This window comes from Episyrphus balteatus, chromosome 3 (genome assembly GCF_945859705.1).
Source record: "Episyrphus balteatus chromosome 3, idEpiBalt1.1, whole genome shotgun sequence".
NCBI lineage: Eukaryota > Metazoa > Arthropoda > Insecta > Diptera > Syrphidae > Episyrphus > Episyrphus balteatus.
In genome coordinates this window covers 70,927,709-70,942,871 of record NC_079136.1, presented here as the reverse complement: position 1 = coordinate 70,942,871, position 15,163 = coordinate 70,927,709, and the positions used below count along the sequence as shown (strand labels likewise).

At 29.8% G+C, this 15,163-nt stretch overlaps 1 non-coding gene across 1 annotated transcript; it reads right to left on the bottom strand.

Moving 5' to 3' along the window:
- Positions 1–8,240: 8,240 nt before the first annotated feature.
- On the bottom strand, positions 8,241–8,313 carry Trnar-ucg (transfer RNA arginine (anticodon UCG)). Its single transcript has one exon. It is a non-coding gene; the product is annotated as a tRNA-Arg (tRNA).
- Positions 8,314–15,163: the final 6,850 nt, after the last annotated feature.

The following is a 15,163-nucleotide window of genomic DNA, read 5'->3' as shown; positions in this document are numbered from 1 at the left end:
AATAAATTAATTTTTAAAATCGGTAATATTCAACAAATTAATGGTACAGTTGGTTTGCAGAATATTTTAAGTAAGTACATAATGCGTTTATTTGTTAAATTACACAAAAAAATAATATTTTGAATGAAAATACAAAAAAAAAACTGATTGAGTGATTGTTCTGAGTTTTTATTACTCATGTACCTATTAGTGCTTCTTGATTTGATTCTGATTTAAAATCGAGAAGAGAATTTCTCTTCTGAGAAGCGTTCTTGCTGTCATTTTCAAGTCAATAAAACGGTTTCAGAAGACTTCCAAATGCTTCCGGACGCCTCTGGACGTCCAATCGAAAACGACATTAATATTGTTTTAAAAAAAGTATCAAAATTGATATTTCAAGTTAAAAAGTATGCTTAAAATCGTCGTTCAATTGGAGAAGTGTCGAAAAAAACACCATAATATTTTTAACTTCTTTACATTTTCATATAAAGTTGACTATTTTGGTGTTATATATTTGCCAACTATGTTTTTATGAATATAAATAGGAAAGATGGAAAAAATGTGCCAACTCAAACAAAAAATCCAAGGAATAGCATAAAAAGTGTATAAAAGTGTTTTTTACTAGTTTGGTACTTTTTTGTCTTTGTTTTATTTTTTTTTTAAATTATTTATTTCATTGAATATGAACAGTTCTACATAAATCTAACTGCGAACATCTCAGACATCAATTGAGCTAAATTTATAGTTAATATTCAGTTTTGAAAAAAATTCTATAAACGCTTATTCCGTCGGCCATTTTGGAACCACCATTTTGAAAAAAAATTAAAGTTGGAAGATTTTTCGTTTTTTTCATACTAATATGCTTGAGTGTCCTAAATTTCATGACTTTTCCTCAAGAAATGGCCGCGTAAATGATTTTTGACGCCTTAAAGCACCAAATGCATCACTGTGCGGCGAGGAGAATGATAAACGGTCAAACTCCTCTTGTTCGACACATTTTTAAATCTTTAACGAGTTCATTGCATTCACTGATTGTGTCAACTTCATTTCTACTTCAAATTTGTTAAAAATAATAATTTACGAAATATTCTACACATAACAATCGTAAAAATAGGAATTTTGCCATATTTCGACAAATTTCAAAACTCTGTGCTACCGGAAGTCCTTACCCAATTCGAACAATTTTTTTTCAACTTAATATTTAGCTCATATAAGAGTTGTCCAAAGCAAAAAAAGATATTAGGGTGATTAATTTTTTTTTTTGTAAAAATACCATTTTTAAAAATTTTTTTCAAGCTTTGGAGCCAATGCGCGGGCAGAAAATATTAACCGATTTTGATAATATTTTAACCCCTTCTTAGTCTTCACTATTCACAACTTTTCCGCGCTATTACGAATTGAAATTCGAAAAAAAAACCAAAAACGACCCACCTTAATGTACATTGTTCTTAACTCTGATACCTGATACCTCCTTATAGTTAAAAATTCCAAATCCCAATTTAAAACAGAATGGTCTGAAACTAAGCCTTTTAACTTTCAAAATAAACCGATTGAATACTTAACTTAAGCCTTGTAATTCAGCTCAAAAAAAGAACAGCGAGTTTGGCTTAAGAACTTGATTTGACACCAAATACTCCCAATATTCATATCCACATTTCTTTTCAACAAGGGTACTTACCTATGTACTTCTACTTATATGAGGCAATTTAATGATTTTAAAATCATAATCTAATATCCATAAACACACCTCCCATTCTATTAATTCCAACGTACGTGTACAAGCCTAATTAAATAAAACTTGAAATTCCCTCAACGCTCGCAACAAAATCAACTTATCAATGTGTAAGCTCGTCAGTGTTAAAAATGCCAACGGTTAAATCGCACCCACCCGTAAAAAAATAAGAAGACAAACTTTTCCGAATTATTGATGCCAAAAAACGGGGTCTATGAGTAGCCAGCCAAAAAAGTAGCTGTATAACATTATACCTTATATTATCTTCCCTTAATAAATTCACTTGTATGTGTCAAGGGAAGTTTAGCTGAATTAAGTGTCTGTCCATCTAAAACAAATTGACAATACTCTGGTGGTGTGTAAAAATGAAGGTAACTGGTGTGTCGAAGGACACTCTTCTCTTTTTTTTTCAAGTCAACCACGAAAAATCCCTAAAACCCCCACAATCACAAATTATTCATGCAGAATTTATTAATGACGCAAAATTTGGCATTAAAATTTAATCAGACACAAAAGTTGTCAACTCAAATTTAGCTATGCGCTATCCCTGCATCACTTCATCATACCTTTTACCATCAAGAGTGAGAAGTTTTTTTTTGTCTTCTGTGGAAAAAAGAAATCAGGGAGAAAAATTGGATTGAACGCAGAAAGTTTAACTTAACTCATGCCAACACTGTAAGCTTTCTGATTGAATTATTTAAAAATAAAAAAAAAGAAAAAAAACGTCCACAAGGACAAGAAATCTCGGAAAGAAGCCAATAGAATGAAAAAGTTTTCGTCTCCACATCCTGCAAGTGTCACACTTTGGCACTTTTCTTCAGCACCGCCATCATCGCCCACCACTGTCACCATTTGACACCTAGGTGAATTTCTTCACATTGGAAATTAATGATTTTTATATTTTGTGTGTGTGTGTGAATTTTAACAGACAAAGAAGACGGCCACAAAAATGTTTGTTGTCATCAAGAATTTATTTACGGCTCCGATTCTGCAGATAATAGTCCCTAATTCAGTCGCTACTCTCTGCTATCAAAACCCGAGTAAAAATGGAATTCCGTCGCACCACCGCGCACTTTTTGACCACCGCACCACCACTGCACCACGTCGGCACCATGATCAAAAATTTCTAAACCGCCGCACCACGACTGCAAACGGACGTGAGATGTCGTGGTGCGGTGGTTGTTCACCAATTTTTTCATATAAAGTAAAATGGTGCGGTCTTGGCCGTGGAGCGGCAGTAGTGGGCCCACATTTTCCGCCAAACGGCGGTGGTGCAGCTGTGGTGTGGCGGTCAAGATATTTTATGATTTTCTTTAAAAATTCAATTTCTATTTTGACTCGGGAGTCCAAACATGTTTAGCTTCACCACAACTAATAAATACTCTGAACTGGTGAAATTCACCTTGCAGAAAGGTTGATGAAGGTTGTTGATTTCTTCTGCCAACGGAACGCGATATACATTGAACCTATACGCTGTGATGTTAATTTTTTTCCCTTCATACTTTTTATACCGGAACACGGTCTTGTTTTAATATAATAAAAATTGTGGTGTATTCTTCGTTATAACATGGGGGGATGATAAGACGCACTGGGCCACGTTTGAGGATGTGGCCTCTTTTTTTCCTTATTATGTCACACATTTCCCAGCTACTTTGCGTTCAAAATTTTCATTTTTCTTTTCTTTTTTTATTATGTCATACAGAAAAAAAAATGAATTTCAAAACCTCAATGATTTAACTGATGTCATGGGGAACGAAAAAATCACGGCAACAACCAAAATCCAAAGAGGGTTGGGTGGTGGGTTCTAAAGGAAACCCCCAATGACAAAGGGAACTTATATTCTAACATCTTTACCAAGGCTGATGTGTATAATATTGGTAAGCTAAATGGCAACCGTCATTTCACTTAATCACAATGTGTCAGGAGTGTTGATAGGTAGAAATACGACCTACAATCTAAACCATATTATAAGAAGACCGGCTTTTAATAGAATATAATATGAACATTTGTTATAGGAAAGCGTGAAGCTTCAAAATGACGAATGAATTTCCTCAGATATATGATATGATTTATTTGGAAATTTAGAATTGGAAAATTATTTCATTGTTATCAAATTTTATATGATTTCATGAGAATTGGACTTTAAAATTTTGGTATATAAAAATACTTTAAATTAAAAACCATTCAACAAAATCATGTGTAGGTAGATCGTATTATAAATTAAAGTAGGTACCTAAATTTTTGTTTGAGATTGGTTTAAAACATATTGGGAGGTGAAGCAAAATATAATACTTTTTAATAAACAGAATCAGAGATTGGTAACTATAATGTTTTTTCGTAGGTGTATATACCACTCATTTGTCAAATGCGAAACATTGGTCTGGTCCTTTTCTTCGGTCTTTGACCGTTTTTGGGATTTTAGCCTAATATGCCTCGAAAACAGCCATTGACAGAAAAAAAAACGAAACAAATCTGGGTCTTTTCGTAAAAACCTTCCAAAGCTATAGTTTGAATTTAAATTAATGTTTCATTTTATTTTTACTTTTAAAAGGATTTCAATTCCAAGTCAAAGCTTTTAGGAAATCATTCCGGATAATAAATTACAAATCTAATTTTTTAAGATTTTCGAAAATCATCCGAGGTGTACGTACCCCTTGTCTAAAAATTAGAAATTTTCAAAAATGTTCCCCAAATTCATCAAATGAGACATGAAAAGAACGCATTTTTAAGACTCTATTCATAACTGAAAACCAGAAGTTTGCAGTAGTGATGGGAACTATCGAATAAAAACTATCAAACTATCGATAGTTGTAAAATATTCATTCATTCGATAGTCTTAAATCATTCATTCATTCATTTATATTAGTTACTATTTTCATTCGAATAGTTTTTTCATTCGATAGTTTAGTTACTATTTTCATTCGAATCGTTTTTTTTATATGATAGTTTTGTCATTAAAATAGTTTTTTTTATTTGATAGTATTTTCTTTTGAACATTATTATTATTCGATAGTTTTCTCATTCGAATAGATTTTTTTTGTACGATAGTTTTTTCATTCAAATAGTTTAGTTACTATTTTCATTCAAATAGTTTTTTTTTATACGATAGTGTTTTCATTCAAATAGTTTCATAAAACGATAGTTTTTTCATTTAAATAGTTTTTTTATACGATAGTTTTTATTCGATAGGTTATTCGATAGTTTGCTTGATAGTTTTTATTCGATAGTTTTTATTCGAATGAATAAATGAATGAATGAATGAACTATTCGATAGTTCAAATCATTCAGTTACCAACTATCGATAGTTCAAATCATTAGATAGTTCCCATCACTAGTTTGCGGGAGTTCGGGTTGTTGAATTACATATTTGCAATCGATTTTTGTTTTCATTCGGAAGCAGATATTTTCGGATCAAAGTCCCGAAACAAGTTTTGGTTTACAGATATGAGATGACAGTGAACAGGTCTTTGCATTCAGCTAATAAAATTACAAATAGGGGTACCCCTTGTTTAGAAATTCGGAATCTTCAAAAATTTTCTCTAAATCAATCGAATGAGACATCAAAAGAAAGGGCTCTTTAGACTCAATTTATAATTGAAATCCAAAAGTTTGTAGGAGTTCGAGTTTCTGAATTATTTGCAATCGAGATATATGTATATTTATTTTTTTAAGATTATCGAAAATTATTCAAATATAAATATGTTTTTTTTTCTTTTTGTATGCTTTCATTTAATTTGTAACAGTACCGCCATCTTCAATGAAAAATATTTATAATTTATTTTCTATTGTAGGTATTTGAAAATGAGAGGAAGAGCTTATTCCATAGGTATATGGGAATATTTTATGGAAACTTCAAAGCTTTTTATTGTTAAAGCTATTATATTTTTACTTATAAAAATAAATTTAAGCTCTAGATTTTAACAGTTGTCTAAACTAAGAATACATCACAATATTAAGAAGCTCTCAGAGAGCTTTTATCAAGTTGAAAAAATAAATCGATGAATATTTTTAAACGTAAATTATAAAACCGGTGTTTTTTTATATCTGTCAGAAATGATGCATAATGCAAAGATAGAATAGGGCTTTGCTCCTTTATTATAAATTTGTTCTTGCTTTTTTTAGTTAAATTAAAATGTTCTCATTTTTCGCTAATTTTCCATTATATTTCGAGAGTTATTTTTCCTCATCATCAAGTTCTTAAATTTACAATTAAAATAACAATAATATTAAAAATAAGAAGAAGAAATAATTATTACCTACCTGCTACCTGTTTAAATGGAAAAGTCAATAACAATCACAACATTTTGTCGAAATTATTAGAAATTTGTTTTTATGTGTCCAATGATAAACCAACTCGAATTGTTGATGACACAAAAATGGCTCTAAAGATTTTCAAAAAAAAAATTTTTTTAATTCCTTCCTGTACAAAAAAAAATAATAATTTGTTCCTGAAGACATGTTTAAATTCAAGACCAATTTAGGGTTTTATTATCAAGGGACACGGTAGTGCGCAGCCAAGGTCTCTAGCAACTTTGGCCATACACCTTTATTTACAGGAACAAGTCATGCCATTTTTGACCGAATTTTCTTGGGTGCGTACAAAGAAAAAAAATTGAGATTTTCTAGTCAGGGGGCGTGGTACCCATTTCCGCTGAATTTTTATCAATTTTTTAAGAGCATAATCTGATAAGTGTGGAATCTTGAAACTTGGTAAGATGATAAAGCTGGTAGTTTATACGAGAGGAAAAAATTAAAAAAATTGCGAATTTTAGGAAGAGGGCGTGGTAACTGCCCAATTTCGCTAATTTTCCATAGAATTTTATAGCTTGGTAGAATCTTATGGCTGCCTTGCAAAAAGTAGTGAAATCCCAACAAAAACATAAATGTTAAAAAGAGCCAAGTTCTCCAAACTTTAAGTTATGATGGCACAAAAAGTACTGAGATGTAAATGTTAACCGAATTATAAATTTTAGTTTTTTAAATTTTTATCAATTAAATTTTGATTGTTACCAGGAAATTTAAAATTTAAATTTAAATTTCAGTTTAAAAATCGATAATTAAAAGAAAAATCGTCAGGAGAAGAATCAAAATTTAGTTGATACAAATTTAAAACTAAACTTTAGAATTTGGTAAACATTTACATCTCAGTACTTTTTGTGCCAGCATAAGTTTAAGATTGGAGAACTTGGCTTTTTTTAACAGTTATGTTTTAAAATTAATAAAAATTCTTTCATTGATTTTTAAATAGCTTTCATATTCTAAGCAAATTAACGTGATTTTTTTAAGACTTCTATAAAAACACTTAAAAAACTGCGGAAGTCGAATTATTAGCTCAAGTTCTTAGATCTGTCAATTATTTCTTACCAAATGTAGTACAATATGTGTCTTATATTTATATTCAACTTGTTTGTTCATACATACCTACTCTATTTTTATTTTAGTCATATTTTAATATTTATATTTTAAATTTAAAATTTAAATAAATGAAATTGTTCGCCTTAATTTCTTAAATGAAAAAAACCATCGAGTCTAATGAAGCAGTTTAAAATTAATAACAAAAAAAAAAAAAAAAATTGCCAACTATTGAATTATCTTTCAACTGCAATGTGGTACAATGCTGTTGTAGAAAAGTTTTATTCTATGAACGGTCGCGGTAGACTGGTGGGGCAAGCGTCTCTGCTGCGTGGCGACAACAAAAGGTCCACCTTCAACAGACAGAAATATGTACAAGATACTCCGACTTTTCTAGCTGCTGATGTGTTATGAATGCATATCGAAGAGGAAGTGCGCCACTCTGCAACCAGAACAAATGGAAAACTTTCCACCGTTTAATGAACTTTTGTTTGCCAACTTTTTAGTTTTTTGCTGTTGGCAGTTTGAAAAGTTTAACCCAGCCATTGCATTGGTACCATCTCTGATCTGTTTCACTGTCGACTGGGCTAGTTGCATTTTTTTTGCATTTTTTTATTTTTTTTTTTTTCTATTTCTTAAATTGAACATCACAAGCGTCACCATGTTCTTGTGATTAACGAGATACGGAATAAATTCAAAGGAATATACAACTTTTTTAATTGGTTGTTTGAGTCTGCTATATTTGTGACTGGGAAATGGAACTGGATGAGTCCCTTGGGGAATATAAGTTCTTTTTTTTATATTAGGCATAACATTTTTTGAAGTTTGATTTAAATTAAATTTAATGAAAATAGCTTTCCATACAATTAAAAAAAAAAAAAATATAAAAAACAACAAATGTTTTTTTTTAATAAAAGAAAGTCGAATTTTTGTTTTTAAAAATATTTTTTTTTATAAACACTTAAAAAATTTCAATTTTTTGAAAAGATATTTTCGATATTTTAAATTGCCTTAAACAATTGTTCCTATTTTATTTAATACTTTTACAACAAGAGAAATTACGTCGACTGGGTCGTGCATTTTATTTTACGCCATGGTGAATTAATATTTAGAACTAAACAAATTCTGGATTCTTATCAACTAAATTAATAAATATTAAAAAAAAAATAATTGTATTCGACCGTGACAGGACTCGAACCTGCAATCTTCGGATCCGAAGTCCGACGCCTTATCCATTAGGCCACACGGTCATATTTATCAGTAGCAAGAAAATAAAAAGTGCCTATTTTAAACAAATAACGAGTAATTGTTTAAATTAAATTATGAGATTATTTGTAATTGTTATTGTGAGCGCTTGATTCAAATGTAGAATATTAAAGTATTTTTTTGACAACGTTTATGTTCATGTCGATCTCGATTGTGGTACTTAAAGGGAACGACTTTATAACTTAAATTTATCATTTTGACAAACAGTTGGACTACAGGTCAAAACAAAGTAAAAATTGACTTTATTTCATAAAGTCCAAAAAACAAATTCTTGTTTACGTTTTCTTCTTCTTCTTTACAAACAGTTAACTATCAAGAATAATCAACTTGTTTTTTGAATTAGCGATACACTGTGGTCACTATAGCGTATGAGGAACAGAAACAAAAAAAATGAACGTCAAACCTAATTGTTCTATTCTTGATCAATTTATAAGGAGAGTAAACCTAACAAATTAATGGTTTGATTAGGTAGGAAAATTTTTTATAGGAGATGCAGCACTTAAGCTCCAATTTATAACTTTTAAAAAATAATTCCAGATAATAAAAGGCGATATCTGCTTTAGATCTAAATTTTTATTTTCGACTTTTTCAGATATGACTGAACTTATTATTTTTTTTTTAAATATACTACCTAGCTTTTTATTAATATTTAAAAAAAAAATATGAAGCAACTTCGTTGCAAGGAGATTTTTCTAGGTTCGAGAAAATGACGTTGATATAGTACACAACGAAATTTTTACTACAGTAACAATTTTCTTCCAAAAAGAAGAAAGTTAAGAAACTAGATAATGTAGCAATTTCAAGAATAATTGTTAAATAGATAAGAATATATTTTTGACAATGTTATTTTAGTTCAAAAACATAAACAAAAATTACTTGCTTCGATGGAAATTTCCTCTTTTTTTTGCAAACATTTTTTTCTACTTTCATGTAGGATTTTTGCCTTGGAAAATGGAATAGGCACAGTAGATTTAATATACATAAATATCTTTATTTGAAGAAATAAAAAAAAAAATAATAAAATAAAATGCACGACTGGGTCGTATGAACTTGCTCTTAGGGTTAGAGTTGCTAAAATGTTTAAGTGTTTTGAAATAGAAATTTTGAAAATTTATATAAAAACAAAAACAAAAAGCTCGTTTTTCAAAAGTAAAAAACTCTAAAACAAGTTTTCAAATTGAATTCTTTTATTAAGATGCATTAAAAAAAAATTCAAAATCGTTAGAGCCGGTTTAAATAAATTTGGTAGGTATGCCATTTTGTAGAAATTTTTATTCAACAAGTAAAACCAAAATTTCAAAAAATTCAATGTCATGTTAAAGAAATATAAGGATTTTTGAAAAAAAAAACTTTTTTTTATTAAAAGATAAACCTTATTTGAAAACTTGTACTTGATTTTTTTTTTTATAAAAATCGTAGGAGCCGTTTTTGAGAAAATTAACTTTTTCAAAATTTGTATATGACGTACCTGTAGTTATTTTTGGTCCAAAAAAATTAATTCCAAAAACCCCTATGTACAGGATCCAAAAACTGCTTCATACCAAGTTTGAAGTAGATCGACCCATTCGTTTAGGCTGTAGCTTATACAGATCGAAAACATATTGACAGACAGACGGACAGACGAACTTTCGAGACCCAATTTTATCGCATTCTCGTAATATTATGGAAAATTGTTATCTCAACTTTTTTTTAACGAATGCATAACTTGATATATAGAATATAGTAGGTATAGAATAAAGATATCTATATCGCAAGTAAAAATGAAGGTGAAAGATCGTAAAATTAAAAAAAAAACAAATATTTTGGTGCGAAAGTTATGACCGTGTTTGGAGTTTAATTTAATTTTTGCTTGAGAAAATTTTTGCGAGCACAGTGTTGGAAATAGTTTTTTTTTAGTTTGAAGTAAAATTAATTAAAGTTAAAGTAAAAGTTAAAGTATTTTTAATCAACGTCTTAAAAAAAAAATAAAAGGAACTTTGTGTCGAAAGTAGGTACTTTTATTGTGAAAATGATCTTTTAAGAATTTCATAAGAAATTTAAACAAACATTTTTTTTTTTATTTTTAATTACTTAAAAACCATTTCAAATGATTTTGACTTAAAAATGAAGTAACTATGCCATTTGATTTCTTATATTAGAAGGAAATTTAAAAAAAAATTGGAAATTCGACACGTAAAATGTAATATGTTCAACGTTAATTATTTACTAACATAAAACATCTTTAAATTAAAATTGAAGCAACGTAGGAAATTTTTTATTTTTGTCGGACTTCAGCTATTTTTGCATTTTATCACTATCATTTCCAACAATGAGATATCACATTGACGTTGCATTCGCCTAGTGTAGTGACCCTAAAGTCCAGTGGCTCCCAATTTTTCCTCTTTTTTTATAATTTACCTATGCTTTTTTTCAAAATTGAAACAACTTTGATAAAATGATATTTTATAACGGCAAACTACTTTAAACTTACGATGTTCTACTTTGATTTTAAAATTTTCGTCTTCAACGCAAAATCATTCCGAAAATAGTTTATTCAACGTGTTTTTTTTTTCTCAGTGGAGCCGCCTGAAAAAAATTTTTTTTATACAAAAAGTTTCCAAAATTTTTTCAACAAAAAAGTTAGTATGTGAATTTTAGGAAACATTTCTCAACAGTCAAAAATAAAATTCTAAAAAAGTCATCAAACCGTTTTCAAAAAATTCATTTTTCAAAAAAAAAATTTTTGAATTAGGTAGGGTCAATGTGGGTAAATGTAAACAATTTCATGTCTTTTTTTTCTTCTGACTTCAGATTTGAATATGTTTTCACAGAACAACTTCACAGGTATCTTCAAATGCAAATATGAAATGATGGCAATTCTTCTTTATAAATATAAACAAATATTTCCCAAATTGTTGAAATTACAGTCAAATATGGCATGTTTACAAATACCCCACCATGTTTGTGTTTTTTTACAAATTCGGGGTAAATGTGAACACTGATTTAAAATTTAGAATTTCCTCTTTATCATATGGATAACGACTTGAAAAACGTTCAAGAAGGTATTTGACAAAAACTTTTTCAAATTCCAATAAAAGTTTTTGTTTTCTTCTTTTGATTCCACTGGTTTACAAAATTAAACTTTTTTTTTGTTGCCGGAACAAAAATATACTTTTCTGAAGGTTTTCGGTGTGCTGAACTTGAATCCGAAGTCAAAAAAATTCTAGCAGCTCCCGTTTTTGAGATATTACCGTTAGAAAGTGCAGCACTTCGGACCTTATTCTTTTATATAAGGAAAATTGTTTGAGCATATTTAGTAACGGTTTTTATAAGAACTATTTACCACCTTTTTAAATCTGTTTAAATCTCTCCGATATCTTTTTTACTTCCCGAGATATCCTCAGTTGTTTGATATTTTTAAAAATTTTATAATGTCATTATCTTCTTTATGATATGTATATGAAGCCAAACCCACTGACTTCAGTTTAAGATATCTCGGGCAATACATAAGATATTGAAAAGATTTAAACAGGTATCAAAAGATGGGAAATAGTTCTTATAGAAACCGTTACTAAATATGCTCAAACAATTTTCCTTATACAATAGAATAAGGTCCGAAAAACTCAAAAAAAACGTTTTTTTTTGCATTTTCTAACGGTAATATCTCAAAAACGGGAGCTGCTAGAATTTTTTTGACTTCGGATTCGAGTTCAGCACACCAAAAACCTTCAGAAAAGTATATTTTTGTTCCGGCAACAGAACCCTTGTTAACCAGTGTTCTTTATATAGGCACCCAATATGCCTCCTGAGCACCTCTGAACGTCATATTTTTTTTTATTTTTACATCAAAGACAGATTTTGCAACATCATCCACTGAAAATGATGGATTTGGCTACTTTAAAATATGACTCCACGGCACTTTAGCAATAGTAATTGACTAAAAATACTTTATTTTTATTAAAACAAATAATTTCAGCAAAAATATATGTTTATATTTACCCCCAGAATACGTTGTTTACATTTACCCATTATGAAAAATATTCTGGGGTAAATTTAAACACATGCAAATAGACATAAATGTCCTGTATTTTAAAATTTGTTTGTTTCACACATAGCCGTAGGTAGGATTTCATTTCGGGGGGGGATAGCTCAGACCAAACAAATTTTTTTTTTTGAAATCGCAATACTTTGTATCAACTATATGTAACTGCAGTCGATTTTAAATCCCGCTAAATCAAAAAGTCATTTGAACTGTGTAGAAGCGAAAAATTTGCCAATAGGTATCCTTTTTAAGTATTTTTTAGGAGAGGAATTCGTAGCTAAAAGTTTAAAAAAGCCCTGCTTACGGTAAACGAATTTAAAAATGGCCGAATATTCAGCGGCATCTCTAGTTTTGTAGGTACAAAGAGTGATAAGTTGGTTGATATAAATTGCGAGCGTTAGCGAGCAAGAAAATTTTTTTTAAGAAACAAATTTTAACCATTCTAAGGCTTTATAAAAAAAATTATTTCGTACAATTTAATATATAAAACATTGAAAAATGGACTTTTTCTTGCATTGAAATTTTGTAGCAGAAAATTGACAGGTACATTCTATCTATTGAGTTCTAAATGAAATTAGCAATACTTAAAAACCAAAATTTTAAATAATCCAAGTTGTTTGACATGAGCTAATTACACTGGTCAACAAGGTTTTTGTTACAGAAACCAGGGTATACTTTTCTATAGGCTGAGCTCGAATCCGAAGTCAGAAAAATTCTATCACATCACGTTTTGGAGATATTCCCGTTAGAAAATCAAAATGCCGATTTTTACCAGTTTTCAAAGTTATTTTTTAGCGTTTACTTATTTTTTTTAAAATTAAATTTGTAACAGTTTCTAAAAGAATTGTGTCAAAATTTGAAAGCGATTGGTACAGAACTTTTCGATATTTGCTATTAAAAGCAAATAAATATGAGATGCCCCAAACACTTTGATTTCAAGTTATGATTTCTCGAGAAATAGATATTTACAAGATTTAAACGGATTTAGAGAGACAAAACTTAATTCTTTTAGAAACTGTTACAAACTCAATTTAAAAAAAAAATAAGTAAACGCTAAAAAATAACCATGAAAACTGGTAAAAAGCGGCATTTTCGATTTTCTAACGGGAATATCTCAAAAACGTGATGTGATCGAATTTTTCAGACTGCGGTTTCGAGCTCAGCACAAAACCTATAGAAGAGTATACCCTGGTTTCTGTACTTCACTTCACTTTGAAATTTAACAATAAACTGAAATTGTTTAATTTTATAATTTGAAACAAAAGAATAACGAAATGTTGTAAATACAGTGCTTTGCAAAAGTATAATCGCACCATATAAAAATGCTATTTATATAAAACCGAGTATTGCAGCGACACCCTACTATTTTTTTTATTAAAGGGGATCCAAAAACAAGAATATTGAGAAGATCAAAATGTCCCGTTACTTTCTCTTATAATTTTTAGAAATAAAAACAAGTTTTTCTTCCATTGCAAAAGTATAATCGCATTTTTTTTATTTTGAGTATGGCCAACAAGGTTTTTGTTACAGAAACCAAGATGTACTTTTCTAAAGGTTTTTTATGTGTTGAGCTCGAACCCGAACTCAGAAAAATTCTATCACATCGCGTTTTTGAGATATTCCCGTTAGAAAATCGAAAATCCCGCTTTTTACCAGTTTTCGAGGTTATTTCCTAGCGTTGGTAGGTACTACAGTCTCTGAATAAATCGATACATTTATTTTCGCTTACATACTGGATTTAAGGTTAACATAGAACAAAAGTGGGTAATAAGCAACTGAAGATATCTCGGACAGCAGAAAAGATGTCTGAAAGATTTAAATAGATTTACGGGTAATATTTCAAAAACGAGATGTGATCGAATAAGTTCGTCTTTGGATTCGAGTTCGGCCACCGAAACCCTTTGAAAAAGCATAGTTTAGTCTCGGCACCAAAAACCCTGCATAAGTACTTGAGGTATTTAAAGGGTTCTTAAAAGAGCATTTTAAGGTGTTAACATAGTGCTTAGGGAAATGGTCAAAGAGATAAAAACTCTTTGTAATGGACCAAACAATTTTTGTTTTCCTTTATACAAACTTCATCGACAGCTTCTGCAACGATGCAAAATTGGTAGTGATTCTAAGGGAGATTTTCATATCGGTAATCAAATCACTAAAATACAAAAACAAATCATTTAGTGCTGCACACATTAGACTTGTATATGTTTATAGGTAATATATCTTTTGATTTTCTGAAAAAAAATTTCGGGGGGGGGTTTTGGGTGTTTAACCCCCCCCCCTAAATACGGCTATGGTTTCACATAGAATCTACATCAAAATTCAAAACTAAAAAGTATTTGCAAATTATACTGACTTAATTGAATCTGCAAAAATATTTAATATTTCTGAAAGACTAACGACTAGTTTGGCACTTTAAAAAATTATCTTTCACGGAAAATACGCTCGTCGAATGAATACTGACTTGACAGCATTGAGTTTGACGTATAAGTTAAAAGATACATGCGTCCGCGATTTGTACTTATGTATACGTCACAGAGACTTAACTGAAGCTTGTTATGAGCCATGTTCTCATTTACCCCTGTTTACATTTACCCACATTGACCCTATGTAGAAAAAAATGTGTTTTCAAAATTTTTCAATATACGGTTACTTAAACGCCTTTGCATAGATACTTTCTTTGAATCGAATCCTTGAAAGGAGAAAAAAAAGAGAAGTGAAAAAAAACCTTTTTTACTTCGAGAGTACCGAGACCGACATACATAAATCTGTCGCAGTAAGGAAAAACGACATATATGTAAGTCAGTTTTTACAACTTT